General features: G+C 43.3%; 1 long non-coding RNA gene across 1 annotated transcript in view; it reads left to right on the top strand.

The window, feature by feature from the left end:
- Positions 1 to 26,811, top strand: part of LOC147192945 (uncharacterized) — a 127,942-nt gene that overhangs the window by 98,898 nt on the left and 2,233 nt on the right. The window contains exons 4-7 of the long non-coding RNA XR_015103206.1: positions 16,743 to 16,862; positions 24,847 to 25,143; positions 25,225 to 25,333; positions 25,545 to 25,685. This is a non-coding gene — a long non-coding RNA (uncharacterized LOC147192945). The remainder of the gene's footprint in view (positions 1 to 16,742; positions 16,863 to 24,846; positions 25,144 to 25,224; positions 25,334 to 25,544; positions 25,686 to 26,811) is intronic.

The following is a 26,811-nucleotide window of genomic DNA, read 5'->3' on the forward strand; positions in this document are numbered from 1 at the left end:
TCGCTCCTCACTCGCGTTAACGCACGCCTTCGTTTTTAGTTTGGGGGGGAGGGGGCGATCAACCCCGTGTTGTTCCCATGACATCAATATCATTAAGCAGCCCCCCCCCTTCCATAAAAGACCAGAGTTTATTTTATAATTATTTTTTTAAAGCGCCTTCATATTATTGTGCACAGTAGCTCACGTCTGCACCCTGCTGGTGTCCCCTTGAAGCACTCAGAGAGCAGCCGACGCACACGCTTGATGCATGGACACTATGAAGAGGATGTTTATTGCATCAAGTAGAAGGAGTGAAAGGGACTTTAAACCCTTTCAGGGACAGCGGTCACTTCAGTGGACAGCTTATCATGTTATCCGGTTACGCGGTGCATGAAAGGGTTAAGATGAGCATTTCGAAATATCTTGCATGCAGTGGAAGTGACATGTCTGTTGGTTTCTCACCAAAAAAATAAATAAATAAATTGCGAGAATGATGTCAGGTTTGTCTTTTCAACCGACTACTTTCCAAATGCCTTCAGTGCCAATAGTGATCCGGACCTTTCTGTGCACCCTGCTTACCTGTCAAACCTCCGCTGGAATCTTCCATCACGCTGCTATGTGCTGTCAAGTCCGCCAGCTATCAGTCGGTAACCAACGCTAGCTGCTGCGCTAACAAGGAGCAGGGTGCTAGCGTGCTACGAGGGCCTTAAAGAAATCACAAAAATATGCAGATAAGTAGGTACTTTTGCAAATGACGATTGGCTGTAGTGTACCGTGGACTCTGAAGACACTCATGACATAGCAACAACTTGCACACGTTTCTAGAAAGTCGTTTCAATGAGTTTTGGGAGCATTAGCTTTTGATAAGCGGCATACTGTACTTGATTCCCTGCAGTTCAGCAACTTCGTGATGAAGTGCTGCCTGCACAAGTGAAAATATAATACTGTAGATACTTTAACTCCTGTCGTGGGGGCTCCCCTGTGCACTCTCCCGCCCCCTTTTTTTTAGATGCTCAACTTAAAGCGTAGCCGCACCTCGCTCTGCCCGTGGTCCTCATAGTAACAAAACACTTATTGGACATTGGCCCAGAAGTTGGGTGCAAATTTGCAATAATCCGAATGTCTCCTTGAATAAATATTTTGTTAGTTGCCCTCATTTGCCACAACATGAGGTAACTAGCAGTTGACCGCAATGCCTTTTTGATACGTAGCTGTCATTGGATGAATATTCATCATTGCAACTTCTGTTTAAACTTTACCCAAAGGTGCAAAAGCTCCGAGCATCTTTTTTGTTTATGCTGTCTATATTCACAAGTAGACCCATGTGAGTCTGTTTTATTGTGAGTCACACCACCGAGCATTAACATTCAACTCAAGAGTACATCTTATGAGGGGATGAATTATCAATATTACACCTGGAATGATAAACTGGTCCCCGCGTTGGTCTCTGTAACTTTGGACTGTTTTCGGTTCGTCCGCCGTGACCTTCACCGAGGCTCAATGAGGCATTTGCGCTGTTCCATTCTAGTCCCGAAGATACCGTTTTGGCCCGAATATAAAACTGTGTTTTTTGCATTGAAATAAGACTGAAAAAGTGGGGGGTCGTCTTATATTCGGGGTCTAGACATTATACCCATTCGTGAGATATCATGGAAGCCAATGCTGAACCTGACTCCACAGGTCAAAGCGATCCCCTGTCACAAAGAATAAAATAGCGGTAAGAAAGATAAGAGAAGAAAATAATGGACGAGATAACAGAAAATGGAGAAACGTAGCGACAATCTGGAGAAAAGTGGGTCGAAGATCGGCCAGGTTAACCGGCAGCTGAGGAGAAGTTGCAATGTAATTTACATTTCAAAAACCAGAAGCTATTCATTTACGAATGTGATTGCACTTTAGTTTACATATTTAAATGTTCAGATATTAAGATTTGAATGAGGCAAAATAACATGCTTTTTCTCTCAAATATATTGTTAGAATCATTTGTTTCAGATGTGCTGTAATTATTTTCTGTATAAAAATTAATTTGGTGTTCAAAAAGTCTTTTTTCAAACTTGAGTCTTGAAAAAGAGGGGGTCTTATAATCAGGGCCATCTTATATTCGGGCCAATATAGAATGTCGCCAAATTAGTATCAGGTTGTCTCTTATATCATTAGAATCTCAAACATTTCTCATTATGATTTTTCCTCGCTCGTTGTCAGGATAAGGTAAATGCCACCGACAGCACTTTTTATTCTCTACTTTTCCAAAGCGAAGAGGCCAACCGCCGCCGGTGTGCCACTTGGGGACTAAGCTCGACTGGCGGCGCGGAGGCATGGAGGTTAAACACCGGCCGCCATCCCGCACGTCACCTGCCAAGTCTTGGCTGAAGCAGCACGGCGATGAGGCGGGGGCGTCGCGGGAGACGCAATTTTTTTTTTTTGCGTGCCTCAACCCCCAAAGACTGCGAGACAATTCTTGTCAAAAACCCTCTCGGGTGGACCTGCACAATTTCTCGCGCTGTCGCGGCGAAACGCGTCAGACGGCCGGCACCTTGGCAGCATATTCACAAGGCGATGCTCAGCGCTGCCACCTTGATATTCGGTCTCCTCGCAGGAAAAACGACCCCGGTGGTCAACTCTGTCTTGTGCAGAGACGGTGGCGGGGGCTGAGATGAGCGCAGAGCGGCATCCGCGGTGTTACGTTCCTCTACCTCAGTGTAATTGAAGCGTGCAGCTCTGTTTAAAGCTGACAGCAGCAGTTATGGCCGATCCGCCAGCTCTTTGACAGAGGATGTCTGCTAATAGAGTGAGGCAGAGGAATGGGATCATGATTTTCCTCATCACACTCCAAGAGAAATGAATGACATGCCGAGGAGATGACCCTTTTAGAGAAGGTACACAATCAATTATTGATCACTGCGGCGCCTTGAGATACGAGTGATGCGGCTTTGACGTGCGGGCGTGCATTTTGAGCCGCTGGCAGTCAACTCGACGTGCTTCGCAACAAGCAGCGGTTTGGCAGACAGTGAACTCTTCTTTGAAAAGGGAGGCCGCAGGCTGTTCGTTGCCACGCCACGCTATTCACTGCAAATCTCAGCGACTGTATTCACAAGTTTGGTGCACTTTCTATTCCTTACGCTGTAAGATTCCAAAACATGGCTAATAGGAAAGAGGTAATGGGTGTCGTGGAAATATGTTGATATATGTCGCCTGAGAGGCATAGGTGTTTAGCCTGGGTCGTAAGTGGAACATGGAAAGGTATTCAATGGTAGGGAAGTGGCAATGGGAAGAAGTACGTGTGAGATCCAATGCAAGAGCACCATTTTGTTATTATTTTTTTGGGTACAGCTATACTATCGGATGTCATTGAATTGTTCAGGTGTGCCTCATAAGGTGCCCACTGCAAAATGCTATTCAATCAATATTGCGTCGTTGTTCAAGAAAGCCCACATTGTTCAGGATTATTGTCATCATTCTCCAATTAGCTGCTGTTGGTTTTGCTGTTCTCGTCGTCGCAGTTCCTTTTTGAATGTCACTCCTGTGACTCCTCCCCCTTCCCCCCCCCACGACACTTCGCCGCGACCACCGCGCCGCGCCGTCCGAGCCGCGTCGATGTCGAGGTGCGGTGATGGATACCGTTCTTTCCGCCGATCAATAATCCCGCTTCCCCGCAGTGTTGACCGGCCTGCCGCGCAGGGCCGCTAATTAGATGATAAAAGTGATGGATGTGGATGAAATTCAGTTGCCAACTGCCTTCACGTTGATTCCTTTGGGCTTCGTCCCATTTCCTGTTGACCTTTTGGATGCTAACTTTATAATGGGACGCGGATGACCATTGACAGTTGATCTGATCAGGATGCAGCAAACCGACCCGTGACGTTGTCCAGACAAACGTGGTTGTTGGGGCAAAAAAGACGCACGCTCTTTGATGGAATTAATGTACAGATACTCGTTTTTAAAAATGGTAAAATCAAAAGTACTGATTCATCTACATATAAAAGTAAACGGTACAAAGTCCTGTAAAAATGTTTTTTTTTTTTACAAAATCAAAAAACATACAGTATTTGCCCTTTACCTTTCTTGTGTATATGTGTGCACACTCACTGTCAACAACGAGGCGTTCTAAAGCAGCCATCCCAGCAAAATATCCAATGGGAGGATGGATTCTCACGGTGTAACCGTAGCTAGCTACCTGCATGTTGCAATCGGGCAACTGTGAGGCAAATGTATGTCCATTTAAAACAACAAAAATAAATGTTAAAATCTGGGGTAGGAAGGGTGAAAAAACATTTCATACTCAAAAGGGTTTTTGCTCGTTTACAGCAATTTGTCTTCAAACGTGTATAATGTATTTAGATACAAATCTCTGAATTCACTTCAACTGCTTTGTGTCAGCCAAAGTAGCTAATGATAAAAATTTGAAAATATACACCATCCTTCTATGCCCCCGAAGCCGGCACTGATCATTTTTGAATGGTAGAAGCTGGTGCTTTTTTTTTTGGGCCGGCACAAGATGCAACGCATTCCTCCCAATTTCATTGCATCATCGACATTCGTGCTTGTTGGTGTGCCTCTTTGTTCCACCTGACAAGTCCCGATGATTTCAATCAATCAAGATCTTAACCAGAGTTGACAGTATTCCAGTCTGTGAAAGTCTCCCCCCCCCCCCCCCCCGCCCACATTGTGTCATCATTCGCGGAGGTTGAAAAAAGTAACATATGTTTCAACAAAGTCAAGAGATGTGTTTTATCTCGCCTGAACCCTTAAGGGCCACACATTGTAATTTTGCAGCATCAATTTCAGCTTTCCTCAAAAAGAAAAAAAGAAAATCTGTACTAAAAAAAAAAAAAAATCATATTCAATGCGTCTTGTTCAGCCTTCCATTGTTAGATTTTGAATCAAGGCCAACATTGAAAAAATAAAGACGTGATTTCTGATAGCAGTATGTGACACGATCAGTAGCAATATTTGATGAAGTACCATTACGAAGTATTTGTACGTCCTCTGTTACTTCCCACCACTCACATGACACACTCTAGCAAGCGAGTCTTTTAGCTTTCAGATGAGTTGTCAAAGTTGTCCATCAAGACAACTCAAGCATTTCCCCATCCTCAAACCAAAATAAGACTCCAGTCCAAAAGCAACCATGAATGTAAAATCCATCCCAAACATCATGAATTTTTTATTTTTTTTTGTAGCTCTCCAAAGTCCTCTTCTTTGACTTGTTAAGTTAGTTTGAGAAGCATGTGGGTGCTCTGCCACATATTTAGTCCTGTTCTCCGTCTGTTGTGTTGAACCATCTTTAGGGTGTTGATGTTTGACTGATGCAACAAACGGCCAACTGTGCGCTCTTTCCTTCCTAACGGGCCCCAATTAGCGCAGCGCTCGAGACGCTCATCCGGAAGAAGCTTCGTCACGAGAGGCTGCGCTTTTTTCTTGAGTTAACTTTGCTCTACATTTATTCCAACTATAAGGTATGCGATCTACTAGGAGTTGTATGGCAGACATTCTTTTTGCCCAGCGGTTGGCAACCCGAAATGTTGAAAGAGCCATGTGGGACAAAAAAGAACCCCCAAAAAATAAATATGTCTGGAGCCGCAAAAAAATAAAAGCCTTCAATAAAATTTACAATGAAGGAAACACATGCTGTTAGAATTGTTAGAATTGTTTATGCTATCCTTATCCTTTGTTGTGTGTTCACAAACGCCCCCATAGAATTTATTTTCTAATTTCCTAACTTGATTTTTTGCTTTGGTGCATTATTTTCGCTTTTCTTAGTGTCTTAAGTGATAATTAATTTCCGTTTTTCTGAGGCTGTCTTTGAACGCCTCTCAAGTCGAACGAGAAGAGAGAAGGCACGGAGTCGGACGCAGTAAAAATAAAGTGTACGTTTTAAAAAAAAATAACACCACAGCTCTCCTTTTTCGGAGCTGCAACATGTATCTATATCTATTTGAGCTGTATTAGCCTACTATCAAAATCTTTTTCCATTTTCAAACATTTTTTTATAAAGCTCCAGGGAGCCACTAGATGTCGTTAAAGAGCCGCATGCGGCTCTGGAGCCGCATGTTGCCGACCCCCGTTTTTGCCCTTTGAACAGGTTTGTGAAATCATTTCTCCCCCAGGCGGGATTGGTGGCGTTTGAGGACACCGCCAAGGGGATGGGGTAGAAGTTGGGTGGTGGGTGGTACTATCCACTCTCCTCTTGAGCCTACAGATGTTCCCAGGTGTGGCTCTCACACGATCTCCCTCCGGGATCATCCATCAACTGGATCAGCAGCAAGATTAATGCGCACTTGATGCAGCGCGCCAATGGATCGGCTTGCCGAGATCATTAGCGCCGGCCTCCTTGTGACTGGAAAGGGGAGTGGGTTGGGGGGTTGTAAGCTTTGTATGCTAAATGAATCATTGTCTAATTAAGGGATGATGGTAGACACTCGTGTCCACGTCAGCGATCGGGTAAACCGTAACTGAAGGGCAAACTAAATAGATGAGCTCCACCTGCTCCACATTCTCATCCGAAAGTCTTGGAACAGTCGGGCCGATTCCTTTGTTTTAGCCGTCAACTGAAAACATCGATCGGTTTGACATAAAAAGCAATTGAGATCAAAGCAATTGCTTGGATCAACACGACGGCTGTTTGTTGCTAGGCAGCGTTCGTAGGGCTCGAGTTGATATGCAGTCATACCTCGGTTTTTGACAATAATCCGTTCCAGAAGGCTGTTCAAAAACCTCCACGCTCTTTTTTTAAAAAGAAATCTTTATTGAACACGTCTGCTCACAATGGAACGCTACACGAGGAAGCGTCACTTCCTCGTCTAAGGAAGGCGAGAGGAGTCAAGTGGCGCATTCAAGTGCGCTCAGTTTGGTCGAGAACCGATTTTCGGTCATAATCCAAGGCATGAAAAAACTCGAAATTTTCGGTCGAAAACCGATTTGGTCGATAACAGAGACGTTCGAAAACCGAGGTTGGACTGTACCATATGGCTAATGAACAAACGGCCGTGCTCCCATCTTCAGTCGGTTAAATGCGTGCGCTCTTTGGGTCTAAGTCTGGGCATTGACTGGGCCTGTGGAATAAAAATGTCCACTCTCACAATTGTTTTTCATCCATACGAGCAAGGATCTCTGGTTTCCACGTTGGTTACGTCATTGCTTTTAACTCCCGAAAGGGAGTCTACTGACAGCAGACATTCAGCGCTATCGATCATTTGAAAATGGCACAGCGTGAGGTTGAACCGGTCGCTTCGGTTATCAAAAATAGTTCCTCACTTTATATATGGAGCTGACCTTTTGATGAACGGCTTTCCTTTCAAGGCTTCTCCTCCAAAGTATTTCCACTCTTCGCGGATGAGAGGATGCGTTTTTAAATGCCGGCCGTGTTCTTAAAAGATAAAAAGAGTTCGACGTCTGAGGGCGGGGAGCTTGATGGCGCACGCGAGGGGGGAAGAAGAAGAAGAGCAGAACACACGCGGTGAATGAATGAAAATCAGGAAAATGTGTTTTTCACAACAAGTATGAAGTTACTTCCGGATTTGAGATGTAATCCAATGTCAAAAAGTCCACAAGGACACCAGATGCATCTTCACTGTTTTTCCGCCCAAGAGTGAAGTGGGAAAATGGGAGTCATGTTGGGGATAAATGCACCTGAGGGAGAAGCCCAATGTGTTTTTGTCGTTTGTTTTCGGGCTTTTTTTTTTTCTTCCCGCCTCGTCTGAAGGTGGCAATAAACACTGAACCCCTTCTTGTTTCTTTCTGACATGTGACACAGCAAACGTGCGCAAGTAAATCCCAATGCCGCAGAGCAAGAAAACGCAGGCCGCGAAAGAGAAAGTCTCTCCGCTGGCGAAATCAGGTGCGCATCGGCAGATGGCTGCTTCCGCCAATGCTGATGATATTTTACATTTCGTCGTGCCATTGTTTGTCTTTCCCGCCGTCTGTGCCAAATTTTGTGTTTCGTTCGAGATGACTAATCACCTGCATTTGATTCATACTTAATCCCGCTTTATCGCCCATGTGAGCCACTCTTGTTTATCGTTAAGAGATGCACTCGTTATTTATTTTGCTCAACACGGCAACAGGCTGAAAAAATACAAAATGGCTCCAATCCTTCAGATGAAATATGTTAATCTAGACAAGGTGACACAATGGAACCATAAATGAACGATTTAATCAGCAGCAGTCATCTGGGGGTCCAAGTTGACATTTTGTGTTCAGCTTGACGTGTTGAATTAAGTCAGAGGCCGGATTTGGCTGCTTCAAACCAAAATGGCCAACTTCCTGTTGAATTTGAGTTCTTTGCAACTTTTTCGGCCTTCTTTTATGATCGCCGCATCCATCCAATTTCATGTGAAATGTTGAAACTTGTATTTGGGGCCTTATTATTTTTTGAAAAAAAAAATGTGTCCGCATCATCAGTGAACCAACATGAGCCTGTGTGGGAATGGCGATTCTAATCTGCACCAAAAAGTCACGATTTTTGTTGGAAGCAGCCATTTTGGGAGAGTACCAGAGCTCTTACTTTGACGAACTCTGACGGGGGAATTTCGCCTGGATAGAAGCAGGTGTCTTACACAGCTGGGAAATGCTGAATTGCCAAGCTTTTTTTTTTTTTTTTTTTAACCTACGCAATCAAATGTAGGCAGGGCGAGACATCAGAGAGTGATCTTTAGGACTCGTCGCGATGAAAAAGGCAAACAAGGACCCTTTCATTCTTGTTTTATTTATTTATAGATTTAATTATTTATTTATTTTGTCGCGAGATTATCCAATAATCTTTCACACATTAATAAGGGTAATAGTTTAGCCCACCCTGACTGGCCTATCGAACAAATAATTTCCATGTGCCTGGAGCAGGGCAAAAAAAAAGAAGATTTACATATGTATGAGTTTTCGAATGCAAAGGCCTTTCTCCAGCAGTAATATTAAGGGAGTTCTCCGTTGGCTGCACACGCCTGGCGAACTGTATGGCATTCTAATCTGGTCATTTGAGTGGCGCGCACACACCCACACACACACGAGCACGAGATAGGAGACGGTGCGGATCATCTGCTGCAGCAGAGGAAGTGATCTGTTTGCCAAACACTCGAAAGTCAACTGGAAACGCATTGCCCCTGCCACTAATAATCAACGTAAAGTAATCCGATCGCTCTCCGGCTTCTACTTGTTGTTTTCTACCTTAAAAATGAATTTGGCATATGGTCAAAAGCATATCAGCAGCCAGAGGCTGAGCTTCATTGTGTTTGTTCACAGTATAGATGTATGACTAGAACCCCCCAACCCCGGCCCTGAACTCATGTGTCCAATACCCGAACCTTCGAATACATGAACAATAATAATGCCTTGCGTACGTCCCGAATGTTTTTTCCAAATCAAGAATTGGCATTCGGGGCTGACGAAAGATTGGCCTCACCCTTGCGCGGCATCACTTCACTGCATTGACATTGTCCTGTCAATCAGGGCCAGGAGAACTTTAGAGGGGTTTTTTTTCTTATCCGGTCCTGCTGCAAACAATTGCAAAGTTTTTCGTTCTCGACTCATAATGCGTTATGTACGGTATGGAGAGGCGCAAAAATAATGTCTTTGTGACCACCTGGCTTTGGCTTTGTCCGTCTGTTGCATGTAGGAAGGTATGAAAAACAGCTCGGAGGCCCGCTCTTGGCCAAACCTTCGAGATGTCGAATTGTCTGTCGGACATCTTTGCAAAGACAAAAAAACCCGCACAAGTCATTTTGTCTTTAACCCTTTTAGGGACAGCGGCCATGACAGTGGACAGCCTATCATGTGATCAGGTTACAGGTTATCATTATTGGTGCATGAAAGGGAATATGGCGTTGACTTATCAGTCATAATGAAAAAATGGGAAGGCGGCATTTTGACAGCTTCGACACTTTTTCCTTCTTCCTAGCGGGAGCGCCGTCCCAAGTTTTAGAAAAGAAGCAAAGTCATTAATGATTATCGGAATCACTGAGCGGATCGGGGAAGAAATAATGTCTCAACACACCCTCCACCGCAGGATAATCGCTCGGAATAACCTTTTCGAGGCATCCATCAACAGGCCCCATTTGACAAATGGCGTAATTGAGACTCCAATTGACCCGATTAGCGGTGCTCACTTCAGAGCCTTCTGATAATCGGGTCTTTGTCGAATTTGATCGGAGCGGGTGAAAAATGCTCCAATTTGCTTTGGCAAACCTGAAACATACTTAATGGAGTCATTTAAAAAGAAAAAAAAATGTATTCTTCTGTCATTTCGAGGCAAAAGCCATTCCGTCTCGACTGACTTTTATGGACCGTTCGAGGTCTTTCTCTTGGTAAAAGCTGCAGAGATGTTACATTTTATAGTCGTTCACGCTGCGCCGAGCGTCTGATGTGCTCAGCCGCCAATTTGTTTATGTCTCGCAGACAGCGTGTGTGTGATTTATCGTCGGACCGGTTGGGGGGCGGAAGCAGAGGAGGCCCTTGTGTTCCTCCTCTCCTTCTCTCTCTCTCTCTCTCTCTCTCTTGCTCGCGCGCGCCACAACGTTCACCCAGATATGCAGCCTCGGGCGAACGTGCCTTTCATTATTTCTTTTGAAACTTTCATCTAAAGTCTCTGAGGGATTAGCCCTCTTGATTCCTGACACAGTCGATGAAAAACAAGCCTCATATACAGGGAGGCTCACAGCCGGAAAAGCCGCGCCGTGCCCCCCCCCCGCCCCCACACACACACACACCCACCTCCTCCTACCCACTCGCCGCGCAGTGTGAACACACACAATGGCTTACACAAGTGGGCGCCTCCCCGACCCTCCACCACCACCCCCCCACTCCCTCATTTTTGAACACATTGGCTTATTCAGATTTGACTTGTCGGCGATATCAAGCAATGCCGCGGTAACAAACAAGGATTGCTTTCCATTTAGGATGCAATCTTACACCTTGTTCCTATGGAAACGTCCTCGAGACTAAAGCTGAACAATCCGAGGGGGATTGAATTTGAGAGCGCAATGGAAAATGCTGCCTTTGGAAAGGTAATAATGCTCGCTGTTAATTGACACAGCCATCAAGTATGAAGTAGCGAGGGGCGCATTGGCCGAAAAGAAAAATCCATTCAATCGTGGTTGCCAATTTTCTTGTCATTACAGTTCGCTTGCATTGATGTAACGCGCGCCACGTGTGCCGCGATGCGGTGACTCCCAACCAGGTGTGCCCGTGAGAGATCATTAGCGCCACGAGAAATTTTCCAATTTCGCTACATTTGTACGATTACAAACACAGCGGCGCCTTGAGATACAAATTTAATTTGCTCCGTGACCACACGCAAATTTCAAAACCAATCTTGCCCAAGTGAAATGGACAGAGAAGCAATTCATGGATTCCAGCCAATTCACCGCGACCACAAAAAAAAAAAAAAAAATTAAAAAACACTTTTTTGTTTTAGAAAAAATGCATTCCACAGTAGTGTGGTGCAGTGGTCCCCAATTCTCGGGTCATTTGGTGCCCGGGCCGCACAAAAAGAATAAATAACTTACATTACTTGCGTTTTATTCATTTCGGAATCTGAAAAAGGTTTTATTTTGAAAAATTACCGGATTCTCTGTTACATCCGTCTACAGTATGTCACTCTTGACGCAATTGAAGGCGGTGCTTCTCGGTCACGTGATAGGTTATCGCTAAAATGAAACCCAGGAGCTAGCAATCCCACTGTGCATAATATGTGGCGATGGTGAGTCGTATTTTTCATGCACTTTTTATTTGCGGTGTATCTTATTTTGAAGGCAGATTTAAACATTACCATAGTGACCGGAGAGCGTTGTGTCCAGACTGGACGTTCCACGTGTCATGATTCGTGTTGATTATTATGTTACGAAAATAGTTTTCATGCAGGTCATATCATATTATTTTGACGTATTTCTGAGATTAAAACGGTCCGTGGGGCAAAAAATGTCGGGGGCCGCTGGTGTAGTGTTTAAAAACACAGCAAAAAAATTTGCTGTCCACATCACTTGCAAACACGGAAAGTGCGCGCACAAAACACTACCCCGTTTATCGTTCGACATGTAACCGCTCGGATGCTGTCCAATCATTTAAAAATATAAAAGTAGCGATCAACTTACCTGACGACCCGAATGAGAACGATGACGGCTGTGTTTTTTCCAAGCCTGTTGCAGGCTGCGCATGGAAGCACTCGTCCAGATGTGAAAAGGAGCGACATGTCCACACGGACAAGAAATATGTTGCCGGTTGTTGCTACGATGCGATAAGCGGCAAATGCGGGTCAAGTTTATCCATTCCGTCCCCAGATAACGATTCTGCTGCAAGTTTTTCTATATCTCATCTATCGCCCGGGTGTGACAGAAAATGTAGTTGCGATGAAAACTCTTACATTGTGGCTTTGTCATAGCATACACTGGCTATGGCTAAATGATGAGCTGCAATGCGAGAAAACGATTTTATCACTTGGAAAAATGTTTTTTTTTTTCCACCGTAGGAAGTAATGGCAAAGGGATATCATTTTTTAAACTGTACAGGTCGTGTGTTTGGTGATATACAAGATTTTAATCAATGATAGTAAACATAAAAACACTTCCTGAACATTAACAAGTGAGAAGTGTAAAGTGGTGCTGAATGCTTTTGCTGATGGGAATCAAATAAGCAATGCTAGTAACAAATGTGATTTTTTTTCTTTTAGGGGGGGGTGATTTTGTGGATACATAAATGAACTAACATGTAACACTCATACGTCCATTTAAATACATCGGGCCCCCAAACGACAGCGAACAAAACAAGAATGCCATTCTGCAGGCGCCTGAAGGTCACCCGGAGACTTTTTTTTCAATATCAATTCCTGCCACGTTTTGAATGAAAAGCGACCCGCGTCCCCGCTCCATCAATTCACGACACTCTCAGCCTTACTGCTCGGCCTTATCTTCCCGCCGCAAGAGCACAGAAAATGTGTCATTTGACAGAAAAATGGGATGAAAGCGTCTGAACGTAGCCATCCAAAGAACCCACAGTCAAATATATCATCTTTTTAAGAGCTAATTGCCTAATAATTCTGGCGCTCTGCTTATGACGAGTCCAGTTATATGCCTGATTGTTCCCAGTCAAAAAAATGGTAAAAGCAAAGATTTTGATTAAAGATGACTTTCAACTGCTTTGACTGCAGGTGTGCGTTTGGGAGCTGAATCAACCCCCATCTGGGACGCAGTAATTAACAAGCATGATCAGTTTTATTTTTAACAGCAAGAAACAAGACAATCATCTCAACTTGTCCTCCTTTTATCACAGCGCACGAGGAGTTTTTTTGGGTTGTTTTGGCAGCAATCTTTGTGTCTGATGTGTTCCATCACATCGGCCCCGCCTTACATCACCTTTTAAAAAGCGCTTAGGAACTACTGGTGTGAGGATAAAATGAAATCACAATCAAACTGCGGGCAAACTTTTCATGTTGAATCCTCAAAATGATCATCAAATGTTTGTCTCCTTGCTCGGCTCTCATTAGATGGCATGGACAAAAAAAAAAAAAAAAAAAGCTTGATAGCTCGACACCTTACTATTTGAGCTCATTCGGGCAAGCCCACAAAATGCCTGCCTCAAACCAAAATGGCGGGCTTCCATTGATGTCCATCAGTGAAACCGTTTTTTTTTTCAAATGTACAGTGAAACTCCTCTGCAACGAAATCATGTTTGCGGCAAGAAATTTTTCACAACAGGGGTATTTTCACTGTAGCAAATTTGATCTCAGATGTAAACACACACTGACACACACACAAACGTATGTGGACACACACACACACAAATGTATGTGTACTCTTTATTTTTATTCCAATAGTGCGTAAGTATGAGCATACACTTATTTGACACTTCATATAGTCAGTGTAGAAAGAAAAAAAAGGGAAAGAAATTGCGAAATTTACGATCAGCGTTCACTTTCACTTACATCAATTTCTTGGATAATGTCTTTTATTTTGCTTCCTCTGTCTTTCATTTTGATCACTTTTACCCTCTCTTCCAGCGTCAGAGCTCTTTTTGTCTTAGCTGTTTGACATCCAAAGGTCTTTTTGTAGCCATTTTAGCAATGCAACGTTCTTACTGCGTCTGAAACGAACAATAATAAATACTTCCTGGACTACTGCGCATGTTTAAACCAACGTGGTGGTTGCTGTTGCCGTTTCCAAACGAAGCAGTAGAGGTCGCTGTTGGATTAGACTTCATTGTAGTGAATCTCGTCGCCAGGCAAGAGCAGAGAAAAATATTTCGTATAACACAACAGGGTTTTTTTCGTTGTATGGGGAGCAGGAAAGTGGGAATGGTGTCAATGCATGAAGATTTTTTTCACACGAGGGGGGATTTTCGCCCATGTAGGTTTCGTTGGAGAGGAGTTTCACTGTATTACTAAATTTATTGAGACTGTCTGTAAGCAGTTATATTTTGCTGGAGCTACCTGCTACACTGAAAAATCACTGAATTAAATGTCTAAACTGTCTATTTTCATTCAGGAGTACAGACCAGTGGAAAACTATGGTGGCTCCAAAGGGCCAAAAGGGCACCATTATTTCCTATTGGAAGTGCTACACGTCCTTGTGTTTAGGATTCCCTGTTTGTCACGGCCTATAGAAAGTTATGATAATCAAAAAGGTACAATCATGGCCTCGGTCTACTGGTCCGGGTATCGAATTACATGACTTGATGACAACTTCTTTAATATTTCCATGTCATCCAGTTTGTCAAACTGCATTTTATAAAAGGCAGCCGTGTGTTTTCTGATTAAATTTACGGCCGCAGTAAAAAGTGACCGACCAGAGTCCGCCGGCCATCTGGACGCGCTGCATTAACGCATCGTTTTGAGCGCGTGATGGACGTGTCTGGAGCCCATCCCATGCAGATGTTCGCACGGCGTTGGCCATCAAGGACGTTGGCGGAGGAGGCGACCAATAATCCTCTAACGTCCAGCTTTCATGTGTGTAAATCATTCATCGGGAAGGCTGTCAGGCGTGATGACACCGCTCATAAACAACGGTGACCGCTCGCCACGGCGACGTACGTCTTCATCGGGAAACGAACGGTGGGAAGTCTCTGCCATGGCGCCTTGTAATTGTCATCGTGATGCTGTAGGCCAAATCAGATTGTAGCGGCTTTACATCATGCCGCAATGTGACGCAAGCTTTTATCATCATAAGCACACAGTGGCCCTACTATGAGTGGATACTTTTTCCTCTCAATGCCATTATATTAATACACGTGAAAGAAAACAACATTGACATCGCGCGGTAAAACGCAGGGTGACGAATATTCAGCCAGACAGACGCAATTTGATGTAATAATGTCGCTTCGGGCTTGCTGACTCGCTTGCTTTTAGTGAACAATCAAATCAATTGTGTGTGGGTAAGCCGCACTATTTACCAGCGGTATTAGCTGTTCAAAAGATGACGTCGTGTAAATGGCAAATCTTTGTTCGCACTTGGATTCGACTTTCGGGTGACATTTTTGGGATGAACCTAAAATGCACTCTAAGGTTACCGGTAGAGCTGTCGAAATGTTTTCTTTTCATATAGGACATCTTTCCAACCAAACCAGAATTTACACACACACACACACACACACACACACACACACAATGGTACTGTATAAGGCAGGGATGTCAAACTCATTTCACATTGCGGGCCACATACGGCCTCGGTAGATGTCAAGTTGGCCGGACCATTAAAATTATATCATACTCTGCTATAAATAGCCAAAATAATATGTCTTTCCTTTGTTTTGGTCTAAAGAAGCACAAGAACACTGAGAAAAATGTTGAATTTTAATGAACATAGCTTTTACAAATGCAAATTTTGCAAATTTCCCCAGTGTGGGACAAATAAAGGTTTTCTTATCTTTACAAAACAATTCATGAAACACCTGTGACTTCCTTCGACAAATGTGCAATTTATTTTTTCATTCACATATATGCATTGCAACTGATTTTATAAAGGCACAAAACTTTAACAAGTAATTGGTATTGAAAAATATAGTAATGCACTTAAAGATTAAATGAGATTTATAAAGAAAGGAATTTTTCAACCATTTACACGTTTATATAAAATCTAAATTTAATCCCTGCCTAAACCTTACAAATTAAGGAGAGTCCTATTAAATGTGTAAAGAAGAAAGTACAGTATTCGCATGTTCTTGATAGCGTCTTTTGTGTTGGGTCTGTCTCTATCACAGACTGACACTGCCGTTGTCTTCTTCTCTGATCAAAACAATGTTATCTTCTACTCTAATCAAAACAGCATGTCCCCTAGCGGATGCACCATAAATTGCACTTTATTAAAAATATTTAATCCTTTTATGCATTTTTTAAAAACTTTTAAATCATCCTGCGGGCCTGATCGAACCTTCTTGGGGGCCAGTTCCGGCCCGTGGGCTGTATATTTGACACCACTGCTTATACATAAGCAATGTTATGCTGTTTAGTTTCTTCTTGACAAACTCGCCCCGTCATGTGGAATGTTTGAATGAAGTTTGCCGAAGGTCAGGACCACCTGTTATATCTCCGAAAGCCGAGTGGCAAATGTTGCGTGCAGCGTTCCCAAATGCGTTTGTCCTGTAGACACAAGGATTCTATCTTTTGACGGCAAACCTTCCCAACTAGCCTCTGAGCTAACGCGACTTGATCCACCCGGCAGATGAAGAGAGATCTGGGCAAAGACGCTGGCTCATGGTTGGCGTCACCTCGTCTCCGCCGCTTAACGTCGACAAACACAGATTGAACTTGACTGTTTTGTCTGTCTCTTTTCTTTCTCCTCCCGCAGATCGACGCAAACCAGAGAGGGGTTTCATAAGACGGATTTCCACGCAAACTTCAGATGAGTCACTGGCACCTTCGCACTCAATTTGGAGAAAAGTGTGGGATGTGACAAATCATGTAACAGGTAAAAAAAAGAACTCAGGAAAAGAGTCATTGTGAGATTTTGAGTAGCTTTTTTTTTAAAAAAATGACTGCAGGGACTAAAAAGTAGATGTACACACGGATGTCAAATACTCTTTTACATTTTCAGGCCCTACAAGTTAGCTTTAAATCCCCAGCGTGTGACGCAAAGGCCGTTCCGCTTCTTATGCTCATGTTGTGCGATGTGACTCGTGTCAGCTGTCATCTGTGGCGATCAGCGACAAAACGCCACCCATTTATAATTCATGTGATGTGGGGTTTTTTTTTTAATCCCATCAGTCTCTGTAGCGTCTCTGAGATGAAACGTTTGTTGGTGTCGTTTTTTATGGTCATTACGGCGTAGCCCTGAAGTAGCCCGATGAGATTCAAGTTGGCGGCGCGATTAACACGAGGATCCCATGACAACAGCTGAGGGAGATGACACGAAGATGAAATGTGAAATGATAAGTAAAGATTCATTAGCAGGTCATCTTACGAGTGTTCTTTTTTTTTTTTTTTTTTAATGCTTCCATCCCTGACCCTTCTTCTTCTGTGAATCGACGCCGTGCGTGTCTGGTGGATAACAGCGCACGCTATTGAAATGCCGCCGGTGTAATGTAACGTGCGTGCGCGTCTCGGGCTTAATGGAAAGACATTACGCAAAACAGGCATCGATAGAACATTAAAAGCAACAGGTGCATGGATAGAAGAGTTTAATGGGTGCTGCGTGGAGACCATCTTGCAATTATGTCACACTCTGGAACTATTAACAATGCATTATTTACATTTTTAAAAACTTAACACGCAAGAAATGTATGAATGGCCCGGAAAGATGTTTCTGTCTTCGTATACTTCATGTTACTGTGCCTGAGCAGGCTAATCAGCTGTGCATTTCCCAGTTTGGGGTGTAATCCAGTATTTCGTCACGTTATTGCGACCAAGAAATAGCTTATCGGCAGAGGTGTGGTTACAAATACTCATTTTAGGACCAACAAGAAAAAGAGGCAACTTTTGTTTCAACCGATCACACTCATAAAACAGCTGGGTCAAAAATAACCCAATTTGAGTCAAAGATTTAACTCACCCATACTTTGGACATTTTGACCCAGCACCAACAATTGGGTTTTTGTTTTTTGTTTTTGTTGTTTTTCCAAAACAGACAATCCAAAATTGGGTGAAATTGACTCAAGTAGCAGGTCGGGCCAATCTTTGACCAAAATCGGATTATTTATTATTTTAAAGGTGCAGAATGTGAGCCCTGAATGCTGTATCCAAAGTCAGTGGTAAGACCTACCGCTGACGTTGTGACATACCGTCACAACCAAAGTTCAGTCTCTTCAAACAGTTGGTTCAAAAATAACCTGATTTTTGTATAAAATGGTCCGATCTAATACTTGGGTCAATTTGACCCAACCTTCTGGGTTGCTTACTGTGAAACAACCCGTTGTTTTTTTTTGTTGGCTTTTGTAAAAAGTGACACAATTTTTGAGGTTGCTTTTCAAAATGACATTTTTGGGATTCTTTTTCCAAAAAAATGGTTTGGTTTATATAAAGTGACCACCAAAATTGAGTCAGTTTTGATAAAACATCTCCAAAAATTGGGTTGCTTTGTGAAAAGCAAGCCGGAAAGTTGGGCCAAATTCTCCCATGAAGTGAATTGGACCACTTTTGACCCAAATTGGGTTATTTTAACCCGAAGATGTTTAGAGTGTAAGAATGTTCGATCAAAATGACTTACCCCTTTCATGCACCCTGTTAAGCTGATAACATGATGGGCTGTCCACTGTAGTACTTGCTCTCCCTGAAAGAGTTAAACTGCAATGCACAAAACTCCAAAGCAGTCACCATCTTCAGATGGCCCAAATATCCGATCTCATGGGTTAAAATCATTAACCCAACCTTGGGTAAAAGTAACCCAATAAGGCACTCAGTGAGGGGGTTAGGAAAGCAACCCAGAATATTTTAGGGTCTATACAATCCATTCCGGTCGCATGTATTCTAGTCCTTCTCTGAATGACTGATCCTTTGAAAATTATTCTCTAGGCTCCTTTGCGTTGGTCTTAAAGTGAACATCAGCTCGTGTCACTAATGGAGGGAAACATTGGCAGATGGTCCTAATCCAGGTCTAGAGCAAATGACTCCTATACGGCGGTGGGGAATGAAGTGAGATGTGGGATTTTTTTCAAAGGCGCCGTGTCTGTTTGCGGCGGGATTAATGACCCCGGGCAGTCGAGTTGACTGGCGATTTGCTTTGCTCGCAGCCAGCCGTAAACAGTATAATCTCCCTGACCGAAATCCGAGGCTGAGGATGTGTATGAATGCTTAATGCAGGAAATTCACCTGACATATGCATCCCCCTGGTTATCGGTATTAGCGAGGTGTCGGGCCTAAGTAGGCTTTTTTTCAGTATTTTTGGTGCCTTTTTGCCCAATATCTGGACTTTCTACGCTTGGTCTTAAATGCCCGTTGCTTTTTTTCAATCATGGCAGAAGACAACATGACGTGAATAGAGAGAGGTGAAGTCAAACCCGGTTGCGAGTTTGATTATTGATTGGTTGATATCGATGTCTTAAGGCGGATGGTAAACCAGGGAGCATTAACAACAACGATGCAACAAATTGAGAAAACCAAAGATTTTTCCCGATCAAGAATTTATTTTGATCGGTGGCGCGATTTCGTGTAGGCGATATGAGCAACTAGCCAGGGCAGCATTTTCCAGTGGGGAAGGTCATTTGAAGCTGTCGATTTAAATTTTGACAAATAAATGGCACCCTCTACTAGACAAGACTTCAACCGGCGCCCTTTGTTTTGTTGTTGAAAAGGTCACTGGCTGCCCTCTGCCTTCTCTGCTGGACATTTCCAGCTCCCGCTGCCTCAGTTGAGCCCAGAACATTGCTGCGCTCCCATTGCACCCCAGCCATCACCTTTTCGACCTGTTGCCTTCTGGCAGGCGCTACGGGTCATTTCGATACAGACCAAATAGACTCACAGGCAACTTGTTCCGAAGGGCTGTTTCAGCACTAAACTCAAACTCCCCCCAACTTTCACATGGTGCCCTCAGGCTCTTTGCACAAAACACTGACGGCTATGTACAGTGAATTTCTTTGCATTTAAGCCTTTTTTAATATTTTTAAAAATGCAGTTGGACAGGAAATTGGGCATCATTTCTAATTTATACCATATCAGTCTGCGAAGCTAACCAGAGAGCTTGATATTGTTAGCGTCTGCAAAAGCAAAGTGTATGATATGTTCGCCAAGGAAGTCATTCATTCAACTTGTGGCGTTCCAAAACTCTTATCACTGAAGAAAAAGATATCAAGATTAAGGCGTATTTTGTTTTCTCCTGTTGTCCGAAGCTAATTTAGCATTTTTTGTGGGGGGGGGGTTCAGGACTTGTCAGTTGATCAGTCCTGACTAAACTGTCAGATTACAGCCTTCAACCAAGGCGTATACATGGTTTTTTTTCTGATTGTTAAAGATATCAAAACAGGTATTTTTTAAGTTTTTTTTATTTATTTTTTTTACTGTTGCTCCAAAAAGTCATCTTGAAACCTTTACTTTGACAAAACTAAAGAGTTCAATATTTTTACCGCTTGTTTTTTTTTTCTCCTGTACCCGTACGTCGGCTTAAGTTCAGAGTGTGAGTATTTTTGCCACCGCTGCTTATAAATGCTACGGAGAGGCACTCCGACGTGCACCTTCATCACATAGCGAAAGGAGGAGGAGGCGGCGGCTGTGATGAATGGGCCGCGGGCCTCGCCTGCCGTCTTCCTGTGACAGCGGCGCTGTAATCGGCTGCCGAGCCGGCGCCTCCATTAACTTGTGACACAGGCGCATCTGCACACTCACCGCCAGCGTCGCCCTCAGACGCTCACTCCCGATCACCCTGTCAGTACGTCACTCGGAGACCGACCTGTTTATGCGCTTTTTATGTCCCACTTTGCGGCAGGAAGTGAAGAAACGCATTCAAATCCTTCATTAAGCACATCTCCTGCGCAATGGACACTGACCGGCAGCTGACTTTTCAAACATTGAGCCTGAAGAAATATCCATTTTGCTGATGCTGCCCTCAATCATATTTTTTATTATAATTCGTTATTATTTCATTTGATATTTTTTAACTTCCTTTAATTAGTTTTTAGTGATTTTTTTATCATGCTGTGTTTTAGTATTAGTTTTAGATTTATCGACATACTGTCTATTACATAGTGTCTATTACATTATATTTATTATATTACTGAAAATTCAATTAGAAATTCACGTTTACCAATCTACCTTTTTGGGTTTTTTTCCTCTAATACGTATGGTTTTCATAATAATAATAATAATATAATATGTAATCTTTTTGAATGAGGGTTAGGTTCAGCAACAGGTGGATTTGCATTCTGAAACGTCAAGCTAGCTATAAATTACAACACATGATAAAATCTGTATTGTGCAAGCTTTTAATGGTCAAACTTAAAAACAACAAGAAATATGTATATATATATATATATATATATATATCTCAAAACCCTGAAATTATTTTTTGCGGCGTCAGGATTTGTGTGTGTCTCCATGTTGAGACACACACAAAACCATCTGTGATTGAAATTTGCAGTTGACCAGTAAAATTTGAGCTAGTTGTAGTCAGTTTTATAAACATACAATGTAGCTTCAGTTATGTTAAAGCACTCTGATTTCACTTTTATTTCATGAACAAAAGTGTGGGGGGTTTTCCAATACAATAACCTTTCACAGCGCACAACAGTACTTGTCAGTACCGTGCAGCTGTAATGAAGGTTGTGAGCAGTGGTGATAAGTTCATCATCATACGGCGCATTTCTGCAGCATCTGGCTGCCCGTGCTAAGAAAAATCAAGCGACGGTCATTTGGGGCTACAACTCAGACTTTGATTGTCACAGGGCTCCAGGGACGCCAAGTCACGGCCGCCTCTTCTCAGCTTTGAATTATGACAGAGTTGAAGTATTCAATAAATTGAACTGTGGCGTCCCGGCCGTAATTGCGTACCCACGTATGTGCGTGCCTGACACACACAAACTGGCTGCTCTGTTCATCCAGGGTGGGTCAAGTTAATCCCCCGATGCCCGCAGAGGAAGTCAATCACGGCGAGGAGGTAGACTACCTGCATTTATTTACGCACGCGCAGGTAATTAACCTGCGCGTGAACTTGTGTTATTGAACCGCTTCACTTCAACACGCGAGGAGTTGGCTCGAGTAATACTCCTGGAAACCTTTATACCTGATAAAAAAAAAAAATCGAATTAGAGCGTTGTTATTCACAGTTTGAAACATTTCCTAGGTGTCTCTGACATTCCTCTATCAAAGCACACAAAGGATAAAGAATTATCCACTTGTCATACTGGTTGGGTTCTGTCGCTTGCAGTTTTGTACAGTTTTTGTTGCCATGTCCACCTTGGGCCGAGAGAGAAGGCTGTCAGTGTTGGCAAATTTGTGGCCATATTTAGCGTCTTTTCCGACTCCTCAAGAAAGCCAACAAATAGGGTGACTTTTCCTGGTGTAAATGGAGACTGGAGACCCTTTGCATCCAGACCGCAACTAAATGGTGCTTGTGCAAAGCCACCACTGAAAGTCAGAAACCGGCGTTTTTGGTGAAATCAACCCATATCCTACCACTTATTACAAAAGAACCAAAACAAACTTTTCTTTCATGGTGGAAGAAGAGAGTTCGGTGCTTATAATTGTCAGAGAGTCAAATATTCTGTGGGTACGTGAAAATCGAAATGCTCTTAAACAGAGCCAATTATTCTATTTGTGTCTACAAACTGCTCCCATCTTCAGGTCGCGTCCCGATTGGCTGTTGTTCCATTTCATGCAACAATCCTAAAATCCGTAACATTTCCGGTGGTAAATATTACTCTCCACGCCAATAGATCATCATTTAATAAGAATAATCTTTTCATCTAATCTTCCGGCCTTCCCCCAAATTTGAGGGGTGTGAATGGGACTCGAAATTGGGCGATTATCAATATGTGTGTATGCTACTAAAGTGGTTGCTGCCCCAGCAATTGTCTCCACATAAAAACGCCAACTTCAATAAGACTAGTATAAGTGACAGAATGAATGGGCAGAGCAAAGACCAACCTCCCCGCCCCCAAAAAAAAAATCATATCAACAAACCTTTTGCAGCCTCATGCATTTCTCTCATGAATGGAAATTGATTTTGAGAAATAGGAGCGCAGTGAAGTCCGCATCGATTCCAGGGCGGCGCGGCGCTGATGAACACGCTGTGATAGCCGCTCTGTGAATCACGAGCGCAAATGAAAAAAATCCTCACAGAAATGACACATTTTGTCTCAGGCGCAGAGACCTCTTGTTTCTGGCGGGCGGCTGTAAACGTACACATAAAAGATGACTGCTGCGTACATTTCCCAGCCATGTGGAAACATTGATAAAGGCCTCAAAATCAATAAGGCTTCCCATTGCTTTATGATCTTTGTGCAGCCGGAGTGATTATGCGGCGACTGGCCTCTGACACGCAAGTTGATTTTTCCAAGGTGTGCACAAACGCCCCCCGACAGCAGGATTCACAGATATCAGTCACATTCCACTTAAACCAATTGGCAACGAGAAATAAAAGTGCAGAGGGCAGAGCCCTGAGGGACTCCAAAAGCTTAGAATATCATGTCTGAAGCCATTTACGTTTCAGTAAGTACACATTAAATTAATTCTTGTTCTTAGGAGTGTGGCTGGGGAGAGGCTGGGCACACCCTCGACTGGTCGCCAGGTCAATCACAGGGCACATATAGCCAAACAATTCACAGTGGCATTCATTGAAGCAAACTTGTATTTTTTGCTGTAGTTGTTTTCAACGCTGTTTCACTTGTGTGGCTGCCCTCTTGTCGTACTTATGCTACTCTCCCGGCAGGAGTGTCTTCGCCTTGATGCGTCTGCCTTTAGGGCCGCGCTCCTCCGCAGGAACGTTTGACCATGCATCACTCTGGCAGATTTATGTGCGCATCGAGTGTCAGGCTGGCCAAAGTTTAGAGTGCAGACAGGATGTTTAATGTTCGGCTTTCACTGTCTAAATCTTGCGCGTCTCTAAAGGTGGATTGACACGGTCGTTCCAAGTACCAGTTCCCATTTAACTGGCTATCTCCGTGTGCATTTCTCGTAACACATCCCACGTGGCTTTTTACATTAACGGAACACACAAAACAACCCACCGATGGTTTTGTATTGAAGTGACGATGCAAGTGTTCAAACCGGGCAGTGGCAACACAGAAGTAAACAATAGTTGATAAATAATATGAGAATATTAAAGGTAGAGTTTGCAGTCTCAAAGCAAGATTTGAACGTAATCTCACTTCACTGCAACCCCCCCCCCCCCCCCTTGCATGTCTCCCCAAAGAACGGCAATCAAATGGGTCATATTTGTTGCATGGGCAAATGTCACATAACATTTCCATGACATCAGACTACTCTTGAAGTCTCAATTTGGTCCTTTACAAGTATCGGAGGCTTTATTCTGTTCTAAAGATATCCAATTTCAAGCATTCATTTTTATCTGCTGGCATGACACATATCCCAATTGTACCACTTGAGAGTCAAAATTCGGTATTGTGTCACTTGAAACCATGCAGGGTTTTTTTTTCCTTTTGGCATTTATCACTGTTGACCCACTAAGGACCAGCTTGACTTATCTAATTGGCCTGTAAGATCATTTAGCCAGTATGGAAAGGAAATAGTGCTCTCGCGGGGACAAAGGGAGCATTTTAGGGAATTGAGAGTGCATCCATGTTGCATCTCATCATCTTTTGTGTTGTTGTTGCAAGTTGCAATTTCAAGTTTGTGCTGTTCATCCCCTCTTGCAATAAACACTTTGTCTTCCAATTCGTTCCCGGAGTGCTTGTTATCAGCTCACCTCATATCTTCCTCTTCAGTCAAAGCCTGCCAGCATGAATCACACACTAATATGAGCAAACCCTCTCGCCCCTCTCTCATTCATCCTTGCCTCTCTACGACAGGCCCAACGGTCTCCTCTTTCTTGAATATCTACACACGCCTTCAATTTGATCGCAGACGAAAAGCAATGGAGACTTTTGCCGCTGTTGACATCGTAAATCTGAGCCGGATTAAAAGTGCCGCTGCACTGTTGCGGGAGCTGTGTGGGGCTCATCTGTCACCTGTGGAGGAGGCGGAGGAGGAAGAAGTCAAGAAGACTGTTAAACTACTGCCATCTGCTGGCTGATGGCGCAATAGCCAAAAGGACATTCCTGTCAACTTGGAGATCATTTGGGTACAGTTCACCTCGCTTTGACACGGTACATCTTTCTCGGCTTCGCTGTTTCATGGATTTTATCTTTTTTTAATGCCGTTGGTTTTGTTTGTTTGTTTTTTTGCAGTCCACAGTGTGCCGCATCCTGACTGGCTAAGGGATCGTCAACCAATGTCAACAGTCTCCACTCCTCATCTCTGGACAACTAGCCAAATTTACGTTTGCAACAAAAACAGGTTTTGATCTTTTGGTTTCATTCTATAGTATATGTATGTATAATAATTGTAAAGAAAATGTTCAGTTCACATTTGACTCCTTGTATTGGAGCACGTTCATCTCTAAGTGTAAACACGTCCACCGTGAAGTAGCCCACAATCCCTATCTCAGTTGGAAAAATTCCCAGCCTGCAGCCTGAATCTGAACAACTCCATCCCGCCACGCATATAGGCCGCTCTTCTGACGTCACCTCTGACCCAGCCGCTGGCTGGCTCCACGGGCTCTCCATGGACGTCTTCACACGCGTGAGGAGGATAAGCAGGGTGGAGTGTGAGACGTGACTCCAGATTGGAGGACTATACAAGCACCCCAGTGAGTGCGAAAGCAAAGTTCGAATACAAACGCAGGTTTGCACATGAGTTTTGGGAAAACCCGTGATGGGGGGGGGGGCTCATTAATTTTTCCGAATATTGACGTCATGTTTGATGTTGAGATCTCAAATTTTGCTATAAAGCGCACACAATACAGTGGGATACATAAATAGAATGGCACTACACCTGCATATATACATTTTATAATTGCGTTAACTCTATGTTTAGCTAATAAAATACAATGGAGAGCCAATCCGTGAATACCGATACTGTAGTTGAAACCATGAAAAAAAACCACACAAAAACAAACTTCTACTATTCAACTATTCCGATGTTTTTCGATATCTCTTTTAATGTTATCTTTTTGATTTGATTCCATATTCACCCAATTCATTTTAATGTTATCCTAAGTTTTATTTTTGAGAATTTCCTTCATGCAGAGCATTTTCATTGACTCTATCACCTTACGTCACCAAAGAAGTGTAATAATGATGACACACTAGTTGTGCAGGGCCTCATGGGTTTCAGCTTCACGCACGCGTAACGGCATTGGCCGCCTGCAGATTGAATGAGCAAGTACCTGCTGTGCTACGAGTGAGCTGGTAACTCGCAGATGAAATAAAGCCGTCCGGTCCAGACTGAACATCTCAAAGCAGAGGGAAATGAAATGTTTACATCGCAGTGCCGCAATATGTGGGGGGCACATCCCCAGCTGGGCCCAATTTGTGGTCCAGAGGGGTCACTTGCGCAGCGCTGCCACTGCACAAAGGGAATGAATAGCGAGAAAATGAGCTTTCACTCTCAAGTGACATTGATTGTGGAAGCTGCACAATGGTGTGTATTATACACTGTTGATTTCTGCTTGTATGCACTCGCACACTTTTCATTGCTTTAAACAGCTAATATCCATCAAAAGGAAGCTGCTTTATAAGAAAGCGCAGGAACAGTTTTACATTTCAACTACAGGAAAGTAAATCATCGTGATGATCCGTTTTGTACTTACGGTAATGCCCTCACATGGGGGAAAGGAGAGCCACGGTTGACAATGCACTTTTAAGGTGTTTCTTGAATGCTAGAAGGGCTTGTAAATTCTAACTACAAGAGGCACATTTATGCAGAAGCTGCTG

Source organism: Hippocampus guttulatus, chromosome 16 (assembly GCF_054856545.1).
Source record: "Hippocampus guttulatus isolate MCC_2025c chromosome 16, RoL_Hgut_1.0, whole genome shotgun sequence".
Lineage (NCBI taxonomy): Eukaryota > Metazoa > Chordata > Actinopteri > Syngnathiformes > Syngnathidae > Hippocampus > Hippocampus guttulatus.